An 11,170-nucleotide genomic window follows, 5' to 3' on the forward strand; every position below is an offset into this window, starting at 1 on the left:
TGGACTGCTTCCAGTCAAAGGACTGACAAATCTTCCAGCAGGCAGCAGACACATCCAGAGACAATAATGAATGTGCAAGCTCTGTCACATATTACATCAGCACATACGTGGACAGCATTGTTCCAAAAATACACATAGTATCCTTTCTGAACCAGAAACCCTGGCTTAAGGCTGTCATAAGAGGCAAACTCAATGTTTGAACTGTAGCCTATAAATCCAGAGATCTAGTGGCATACAGGAGAGCCAGGTATATGATCTCCAGAGAACCATCTCTTTCAGAGACTTTGGAAGTTGGTGTCAAACTACAAGGGATCTGACCACAGGCTGATGTGGAATAGGTTGCTCTTTATTACAGACTACAAAGAGAAAAACTGTGATGTGAGTCTTTCTACCTCATTACCTGATGAGCTGAGCAGCTTCTGTTCACTGTTTGATGCTGGTAACACCTTCCTGGTAGTGAAACTAGCAGTAGAATAATAACTGCGGTACACTAAGCATCTCTGAGCCTGATGGGATCAGATCCTTCAGTGCGGACAACCCATGCAAAGCGCCAGGTCCTGATGGCATCTATGCCTGTGTACTTAAAGCATATGCCAAACAGCTAGCAGAGGTTTTCACAGACTGTCTGTGGTCCCTGTACTCAAAAGGTCTGCAGTTGAATCTTTGAATGATTACCACCCTGCCGTTCTGACCTCTACCATGATGATGTACTTTGAGCAGCTAATCAAAAAGCATCTCCAGCTTCAATGGACTCTTCAGTTAGATTAAATAGATCCTCTGGCGATGCACAGTGCTCTCACTCACCTAGATGTGAAAATTTTCTGCATGAGGATGCTGTCTATCGACTACAGCTCTGTATTCAACGCCATAATCCCAGTGAAACCGTCACCAAACTCCAAAAACCTAAGTGTTAACGCTCATCTTCCTAACTGGATTTTGGACTTTTTGATGAGCAGACCTCACAAGCGGTGAGAATTGGTGACCACACCTTCTCCACACTATTTGTGAACACAGGAGCTCCTCAGAGATGTGTTCTTAGCCCAGCTCCCTCCTGTATTCTCTGTTTACACCCAACTGTGTTGCTAAGCACAGCTCCAACATCCTCAAGTTTGCTGACGATACCACAATCCTGGGCCTCATCAGACGTGGTGATGAGACGTCCTACATAGATGAGGTTAGAGCGATAGCTGAGTGTTGTAGCGACACTAATGTCAGCCTCAATGTCAGCGAGGATGACCACTTCTCCTTGTACATCGGAGAGGCTGCTGTGGAACGAGTTAGGACTACCAAGTTCTTTAGGGTGCACCTCAGTAAGGGCTTGGCATGGTCCATACTCTTCAGGGCAGTAGTAGAGTTTGCTTTTCAGTGACTCTACTTCATTTGGCTAAAGAAGTTTGGTCTCCAGTCCAAAAGCATGGTAAACTTTTACAAGTGCACCATAGAAAGCATACCAACAGGCTGCATGATTGTTTAGTTCTAGCTGAGCTCATCATCGGTAACAAACTTCCAGCCTTACAGGATATGTACCACAGACATTGTCTTAAGTAAGCTCTAAAAATAACCTCTGACCACACTCTATAATCAGTAATCTGACTCATTATGTAATAATAATAATAATTTTATTTATAATTTTATTTATTGTGTCCTCCATCTCTAAGGGGACAGTGGTAGCCTAGTGGGTAGAACTAGTGGGTTTGAATACCAGCTGTGCCATTCAGCCACTATTGGGCCCTTGAGCAAGGCACTTAAACCTGTCTGCTCCAGGGGCGCCGTACAATGGCTGACCCTGCGCTCTAACCCCAGCTTCCAAATAAGCTGGGATATGTGAAAAAAGAATGTAATTGTACTGTACACATGTATATATATATATATATATATAAAAGCTTAATCAAGCAAAAGCACGTGTCAAAAAAAAATGACAGAAAATGTTTAAATGACTTCATACAAAGCACGAAGTACTAAATCCATTAAATAATCTGGATTCCTTTTATTCAAGGAATCTCTGTAATTGTACTTTTAACTTTTACTCAGAAACTGATGGAGTTGCTTATGTTGACCTGCCAGAGAAAGAGCCTCAAAAAGTAATAACGTGGATGAGGAGTTACGCAAGGGCTGCAGTTGCAGCATCATGCTATTATTCAACGTCCTCCAACCAGAACGATAGCACTTGAGACCTTAAAATCCCAGTGATGGCTGACTGTAGTCCATCTGTCTCTCTGCGTGCTTTGTTAGCCCTCTTTCATGCTGCTCTTCAATGGTCAGGACCCCCACAGGACCACCACAGAGCAGGTATTATTTAGGTGGTGGATCATTCTCAGCACTGCAGTAACAATGACATGGTGGTGGTGTGTTAGTGTGTGTTGTGCTGGAATGAGTAGATCAGACACAGCAGCACTGCTGGAGTTTTTAAATACCGTGTCCACTCACTGTCCACTCTATTAGACACTCCAACCTGGTTGGTCCACCTTGTAGATGTAAAGTCAGAGACGATCGCTCATCTATTGCTGCTGTTTGAGTTGGTCATCTTCTAGACCTTTATCAGTGGTCACAGGACACTGCCCACGGTTGATGGACTATTCTCAGTGACAGTGAGGTGTTTAAAAACTCTAGCAGCGCTGCTGTGTCTCATCCACTCATAACAGCACAACACACACTAACACACCACCACCATGTCAGTGTCACTGCAGTGCTGAGAATGATCCACCATCTAAATAATACCTGCTCTGTGGTGGTCCTGTGGGGGTCCTGACCATTAAAGAACAGGGTGAAAGAGGGCTAACAAAGCATGCAGAGAAACAGACTGACTACAGTCAGTAATTGTAGAACTACAACGTGCTTCTATATGGTAAGTGGAGCTGATAAAATGTGTTTAGAAACAAGGAGGTGGTTTTAATGTTATGGCTGCTGGGAAATGTGCTTAACCAGCAATTTATGAATAGAAATTTTAATTACCCCTTTCTTGTTAACTCTGGATGGCTTTTATATTCGAGAGGACGTTTGGTTGGCTGGTTGATCGGAGACGGCAGGAAAAGGCCTCCTCATTGCCTGGAGAAGAGACTTGATTGCAATTAAACCTGACACAGCTATTTAGAGCCTCACACACAATCCTGTAAGGGCCTTGCAGTTGCTGGCAAGCAACACTCAACTCTTCTGGGTACAAAAGAGTCAGCGAGATGCACGGAGCAACAAGAGAGGGGCAGTGGAATAAAAGAGAAATGGAAAAGAAAAAGAGGCATAGCAAACCCAGCTTCTGTTTTCATACACAGTGTCACAGTGCTGCTGACCTCAGCCTCGCACTAACATTACTGTTACTTGCTCGACCACACTGTGTATGTGTGTGTGTAGTAGTGTGTGTGTATATGAAAACCAATAAAAAAGGATTGGGTTGGCAATTTTCTTGGAATTTATGAACAGTGTGTTTGTTGGGTATTAATTTATTTATTTTGTTATTTATTTGTTTTTGTTGTGTAGACATGTGGGTGATATCACTTTTTTCATCAACTAAATATCAGAGATTACAGCTTGGAATGCATCTTCTAACCATCTAAGGAAATTACCCACAATTTCATTTGTTTTTTGTGCACATTATATATATATATATGTAAATGTAAATGTAAAAAAGGGATGCAGTCTTTGATGCTGTGTAAGGACCCTGGTTTGTAGCGCGAGATCTACTGAAGTATGGGCGAATAAGAGGGGGTCGGTGGACTGTACATGCGTCAAAGGGACAAATATACCCCACCTTGGACCCAATCAGGGTCCCCAGGAGCGGAAGGCTTATTGGTTATGCTAAATTGAAAGAAAAGGGAGAAAATGCATAGATAAAATACCAAAATAAATAAATAAATTAGGCAAAATGGCTTTTTGTTTGTAATTTTTGAACATTTGCAGGTGGGCAGAGATGTTGCGGCTGCCTTGGTAAATCTTTATTTAGACTGGTTACAGCAAACGACTGTCAAATTTTGGCAAAGAATTGGAGCTTTCAGCATTATGTCATTTGTGATGATATGAATGAAACTATGGAGGGTTGTATTTCCACCTTTATTGTGGAATGAACACAACACACCATATCATCACAGTTTAGAAACCAATTTTCCCATCCTTTTTTTATGGTTTGTACAAAATGCCAGTAATTTGTTGCTTATGAAGCGACTTTCCTTTTCACTTGATCATTCTGAAAAGAATTCAGGTGCATTGACACAAGAAGTCATTTTATTCCTAAATCAGAGCTAAGAAGCACATTGTCATTGAGTGTTTATGACAGTATAAAATTAGAAATCTCCAACTTCATCCTGGTTTGGCAAAATGCAGCTCCAAAGCAATAAGCCCCCCAATACACCTCCAATACCAGTGCATAAAAACGTAATCTTTTGTGGATGTAGCCTCTAACAGCTCAATGCTTAAAATCTCATCATGTTCCTGATGTCTTAAATTTTTTAACACTACTACATTGTGAAATGCAGCAGCTTCCAAGTGTGATATCTGGGGCCTATTTCTGAATGCGAGACTACATTCACGTCTAAAATAGATCCTTTCTTGTCTCTCTTCTCATTTTGTGCTATTAATACCAAGCCATCATGGCTGATAACTTCATTTTTTTGTCCTTTTTTTTCAGTAGTGCAACATTCTGTTTAAGTTGTAATGACTGCCATCATGCCCAACTGGGAGTTTATTGTTGATGTGATGGCAACAGGCTATTAGGAACACGACCAGAGGGGCCCTGTGTATTGGACTTGATTGAAACAGAGGTTGCTGGAGCTGTTGATTTCAGTGAGAATGTGTGAGCGTGTGCTGAAAAAGGTGTGGATGCAGACAGCAAATTAGGCAGAGAAGGATTGTGCGTGGATTAGGCATGTTGTATCATGTGACCGCATGTGTTTTGGAGGAGGGTGTAAAGAAGAAAGGTGCTAAAGTGATGAAAGGATAGGTGGAAAAAAAATTGTGATATAGAGGGGCGAAAAAAAACAGGAGAAATGTGTTGAGTGTCAGGCTTCTGGATGCAGTGACACATTGCTTAATAGTATATTAGTTCCAGTAGATTTCATTTTAATGTATGATTAAGACGAATTTAAATTTTTGGGATGTAAAAGCTTTAATAAAATAATCCCTGCTCCCTTTTCTAGCAATTTCTGTAAGCTCAATTTTTTTTACTGAGCTTAATGTTTCATATCTTCCAACTAATCTTAATATAAAATAAATACAATATGAGTAAACACATAATGCAGCTTTTAAATCATCTTTCCATTTATTGAAGATAAAAATTTATTCAAAACCTGCACTGATCAGCCATAACATTAAAACCACCCCCTTGTTTCTACACTCACTGTCCGTTTTATCAGCTCCACTTACCGTATAGAAGAACTTTGTAGCTCTGTAGATCTGTTTCTCTGCATGCTTAGTTAGCCCCCTGTTATGCTGTTCTTCAATGGTCAGGACTCTCCCAGGACCACTACAGAGTAGGTATAATTTAGATGGTGGATCATTCTCAGCACTGCAGCGACACTGACATGGTGGTGGTGTGTTAGTGTGTGTTGTGCTGGTATGAGTGGATAAGACACAGAAATGTTGATGGAGTTTTAAACACCTCACTGTCACTGCTGGACTGAGAATAGTCCACCAACCAAAAATATATCCAGCCAACAGTGCCCTGTGGACAGCGTCCTGTGACCACTGATGAAGGTCTAGAAGATGACCAACTCAAGCAGCAGCAATAGATGAGCGATCGTCTCTGACTTTACATCTACAAGGTGGACCAACTAGGTAGGAGTGTCTGATCCACTCATACCAGCACAACACACACTGACTTACCACCACCATGTCAGTGTAACTGCAGTGCTGAGAATGACCCACCACCCAAATAATACCTATTCTGTGGTGGTCCTGACCATTGAAGAACAGCTTGAAAGGTGGATAACAAAGCATGCAGATAAACAGATGGACTACAGTCAGTAATTGTAGAACTACAAAGTGCTTCTATATGGTAAGTGGAGCTGATAACATGGACAGTGAGAGTGGAAACAAGGAGGTGGTTTTATTGTTATGGCTGATCAGTGTATATCACCCACTAGGGGTGGGCGATATAATATCGTTCACGATAATACCGGTATAGTTGTAAACGCGATATGGTTTTTGCCATATCGCGATATTGTTAGCAAATGCGCATCACCCACTCTCAAGCACGTAACAGTGAAATAATGGTGACCAATGCAGAGAGTAGTACCGGAGTTAGCACTGAGGATGAACTAGTCCCTACAAGAGGAGCTACATCACTAGTGTGGAAGGTTTTCAGATACAGAAGGTCAGACTCCAAACAAACAAAACGTACAAAAATACGATGATGGCAAACAGTGGCAACATCACATTTATTTCAGCACCTAAAGCAAAAGCACCCGCGTGAGTACGAGGAGTGTCGGTCACTGCGTGAGTCCGAGAATGATGTGAGAACAGAAACTGTGTCAGTGAACCATCTGAGAAGGTTTAAAACTCAAACGCGCTAAGCGGAACGCTTTCCTTCACATATGAGCATGGAAACTGAATCACTGAGTCAATGAGTCAGAAACGACTCTTCAGATGAATCATTCATTGCAATCGAATCAGAAAACTGTGCTTTTATCTATGGTAAAGATTCATTCGTGTTGCTGACTCTGTGGGCAAACAACTCCGATGCAAGAGATTCAGATGTATGAACCAATCAGAGCTTCGAATTTAGGCTTTGGGCGGAATTTCAAGCTCTCTCTTCATTGGTTGTTGTATAATTGACAGACGCTTTAATTATGCAATGGTATTAAAATATATTAAATGTTTTGGGGATTTTTTTATGCTCATTTATTTGAAGTAAAACGGAGCAGAAATGTGATTGTGAGATTCTGCTGGTTTGTTTAATATAAATGTTGTCAATATGAATACAAATACAGTCTGTAATAATACAAAACACTGTAATCAGTCAGAATTGATCACAACTACAATGTTTTGTGTTTTTAAGAGAACTTATAAACAATATAAGGTAAAATACGGGCGGTGGCCTGCCATTGTACTTTAAGTTTACATTATATCGTATATCACCACTTCTCAAAAGCATATGGAGATCTGAGTTTTTAGCCATATCGCCCAGCCCTGTTGGAAGTGATGCTTTAATTTAATGTACATTTAGTAACATTTGTACCTTAGATTTCCTGAGTGTCTGCAAATCAAAGGTGTTTTTAAAATAAACTTTTTAAAAAAGTGTTCTTATATATCGTGAGTGAAAATCGTTATTGCAAAAATATCTCAAAATATCGTGATATTATTTAAAGGCCATATCGCCCACCCCTATCACCCATGTCAAAAAGTAGTTGCCCCCCAAAACCTAACCCAACTGAGATGACTTGTGACATCTGAAATGTTGGCCCAGAATGTTGCAGAACTGTTTTAATTCAGCTACAGTTGAGGGTTTTCCAGCATAAACTGCTAATTTAGGGTTTTGCCACAGCATCTCAGTGGGATTCAAGCCAGGATTTCGATTCGGCCACTCCAAAACCTTTTGTTTTGAACCATTCAAATGTGGACGTACTTGTGTACTTCAGATCATTGTCCTGCTGCATAACTCCAACTGAGCTTAAGCTTTAGGTCACAAACCGATGTGCAGATACAGTATGTTCTGATAGAGAGCAGCGTTCATGGTTCCATCAGTTATGACAAGACCTCCAGGACAATTCTCTTTAGAACATGGCATCATGTGCTGCTTTTCTGACACCTTCTAGTCTGATTTACATTGATAGACAGGTTTTATTTAAGTGGCAGTAATCGTGCCTAGGTGTGGCTAGTGAATTGAATCCAACTGTCAATTGAATTCAGTTAATTGGCTGATTTAGTAGCATGGGAGCATTTACATTTTCACATAGGGCCAGATGGGGTTGAACAGTATTTTTCCTTGTGAGAAATATGCAAAAACAGAATTCATTGCACTGTACATAACCAGGGGCAGAACCATGTAAACATGTCTGAGTGCCACAGTTATCCCACCCCCATATTCAATATTTTCTCCTAAATCGTCAGCTCATCTGTATGTATAACTCTTTATGACAGAGCTTTTAAAACTGATGTGTTTAAATACTAGGTCAAATATGTTTTAACAGTTATTTTCATGTGTTTTTTTCTCTTTAGGGGATACACTACGTGTATCAGACATAAGCGTATGGCGTGAGCACATGGGAGGTTCCAAGACTTACTTAAGGGGCTACGGTAGGCCTAACAACTAACATTTGCTTTACTGCTGATTGTGATCAAGTGTGGCAGTGGCTGCAAGGCTAAACACATGTACACTGTGGGGAACGTATTTATTCACCGTTGTTCTTGCAATTTAGTGTATGGATTTCCAGTCAGAATATATCTACTTTAAAGTGATTTTAAGAGGTACAAGAACAGAGATGACTGCATTGCATTTTATTGCTTCTTGTTCACTGTGTACCTGTATTCCTGCAACTCGTTTGCAATGACTGACAGCTTCCCTCTTACCCTAATTATCATTAGTCTGAGAGCATTGTGTGTACATTTTAAGTGGAAGTATGCACTGGAAGTATAAATAACCAAAAAGTTGTTGAATACTAATTTTCCTCGCACTGTATATATTAATAAACTTAGTGTATCAATGTATGTAACCAGTATTGGTGCCACAAAGCTACCAAATGCAAAACCGTAAATGGAAGTGTGTGATTTAATTTTAACAAGTAGTGCTTGAAGTACTTTAGAGTGCTAATATGTGCTTTTTCTCTAACTTAATTCCTTACACAGCTAATTGGTCATGCATATTTCAGGCTTTTTAATGAACACATGTACACTTATGATTAGACTTTATGTATGAAATACAGTGCTAAAAATGGCTTCATTTGCACTATAAAGCTGTGATTTTGCCTAGTGTGGGGTAAAAGGAGCACAAGCATGCTTCAAATATACACTGATCAACCATAACATTAAAACCACCTCCTTGTTTCTACACACAGTCCATTTTATCAGCTCCACTTACCATATAAAAACACTTTGTGGTTCTACAGTTACTGACTGTAGTCCATACTTTTTTAGCCTGCTTTCACTCTTTTCTTCAATGGTCAGACACCCACAGGACCACCACAGAGCAGGTATTATTTAGGTGGTGGATCATTCTCAGCACTGCAGTGACACTGACATGGTGGTGGTGTGTTAGTGTGTGTAGTTCTGGTATGAGTGAATCAGACTCATATAATTTGTATATGAATGCTGATTTTTTTTTTTTAAGAAGTTGTTAGCTCTAATTGTAATATGTTTAAGGGTTCACAGTGAAAGTTACATTAATTTTCCAAAGCTGGAAAATCTTGTCATTTTATTGTCATTAAAGAAACAGACATGCAAATACAGTCAAACAAAATGTTTAGATATTAGGGCTTGTTGTAATTATTCATAAACAATACATAAGTGAGTGGTAATTAAAGGACCCATATATCTGTAGCAGTAAGCTTTGAGGTAGTGTCAGCTTCAAAAGGGATTATGAAGAATTAGTGTGGGTTCATAAGCCTCACTGTGCTTTGGCAATTTTAGGTCAGAGTAGGGCTGCAACTAATATTTTTTTTAATTTAATGATTAGGTTTATTTTAAATGTTTATATTAAATAACTAAAACTGAATTTAGAATTGTATATTTTCCATTTCAGTCACACCATGCAGATTTTCCCCCTCAATTTCCCCCCTAATCTAGTCGTATCCAATTACCCTGATTGCGTTACGCTTCACCTCCACCGATACAACCCTCCACTGCTGACTGAGGAGCTTCACAACTGACACACGCCCCCTCTGACACGTGTGCAGTTCCGACTGCATCTTTTCACCTGCACGAGGCAAGTTCATATGCGGATCAGCTTTGTGCACAGAGAGCCACACCCTGATCAACGCATTATTCCTCAACTCTGCGCAGGCACCATCAATCAGCCAGCAGAGTTATGAGTTATGAGGAACCCTGGTCCAGCTTTCCCTGCTTATGAACAACAGCCAATTGTTGTTCATGTAGCCGCCCAGCCTAGCCGGATGGCAGAGCTAAGATCCGATACGATGTATTCAAAATCCCAGCTCTGGTGTGCTGGTGTATTTTACCGCTGTGCCACCTGAGCGGCCAGTGCTCTAATTTTTAACAAAAATAAATATTACAAAAATTCAGTGGTAAATATACATTGGTTTAACAAAAGAGAGGCATTAATATAAAATACAAATGGGCTATAACTGTTACCAGGCACCTCTATTAAATTCTAAAATCATTTTCACACAAAGCCAAACATTGCTCAATTAAGTGCTTAAGCTGGGGGATGCTAACTTCCTACGATAGAGTAAAAAAATAATAATAAAATGTAATTTGTGTATAAACAGAAAATCAAAGTGAGTAGTTTCCTTTCATTGTGTTTTTGCATCTCTTTAGATAACAGAAAAATAATATATCACTATCTACATATTACAGGATATCAAAATTCCTTATATAAATTGCTGTTAAAACATTCTGAAGAGGTAGTTGAAATGCACGAACGCATACACACACACTTACACAAAATGACCTAATCTACACTGTCAGTTAGCACACCGCCTAATCTACCTATTATTTACATTTGTAGATTCAGCTTTTACCCGCTTCATGAATATTTATAAATGAATAAAAAATTCCATATTAATGCCTGTGGTATTAAAATAGGATGTCTAACTAGCATATGGTCAGCTTTTCACATACTTTTTGTTCATACAGCGTGTATATAGACTATTCTTGCATTACAAATGACTGCATGCTGAGATCTTAAGTTGACTTTTAATTGGCACTTATTTCATAACAGTCCATTTAAAAGCAGTTAGTTTAAATAAAATGAAGCTGGCACTCTTATAAAAGGTACATACATATGCATAGGGTTTCTTTGTTTGGCTTGGTTTGATTTTAAAAAATGCCTGTTGTCAAAATGGGTAGGAAGGGGTCCATACAGGATGAGACATTTCAGACCCAAAAACACATCTCAGCTAAACATGACAGTTATATGATTTAGATTATGCACCTGCATATTGATGATTGATTGATTGATGACTTTATTGATCCCCGAAGGGAAATTGCAGTGTTACAGCAAGTCAAGTCAAGTCAACTTTATGTAAATAGCGCTTAGACATTGTCTCGAAGCAACTTTACAAAATCCAGC

The 11,170-nt window shown here is 39.6% G+C and overlaps 1 long non-coding RNA gene across 1 annotated transcript in view; it reads left to right on the top strand.

Moving 5' to 3' along the window:
• The window catches only part of LOC134311851 (uncharacterized), a 171,842-nt gene extending 163,622 nt beyond the window's left edge, over positions 1–8,220 (top strand). Inside the window, exon 4 of the long non-coding RNA XR_010011487.1 lies at positions 8,143–8,220. This is a non-coding gene — a long non-coding RNA (uncharacterized LOC134311851). The remainder of the gene's footprint in view (positions 1–8,142) is intronic.
• The last annotated feature ends 2,950 nt before the right edge of the window (positions 8,221–11,170 follow it).

The sequence above is a fragment of the Trichomycterus rosablanca genome, chromosome 1 (genome assembly GCF_030014385.1).
Source record: "Trichomycterus rosablanca isolate fTriRos1 chromosome 1, fTriRos1.hap1, whole genome shotgun sequence".
NCBI classification, from domain to species: Eukaryota; Metazoa; Chordata; class Actinopteri; order Siluriformes; family Trichomycteridae; genus Trichomycterus; species Trichomycterus rosablanca.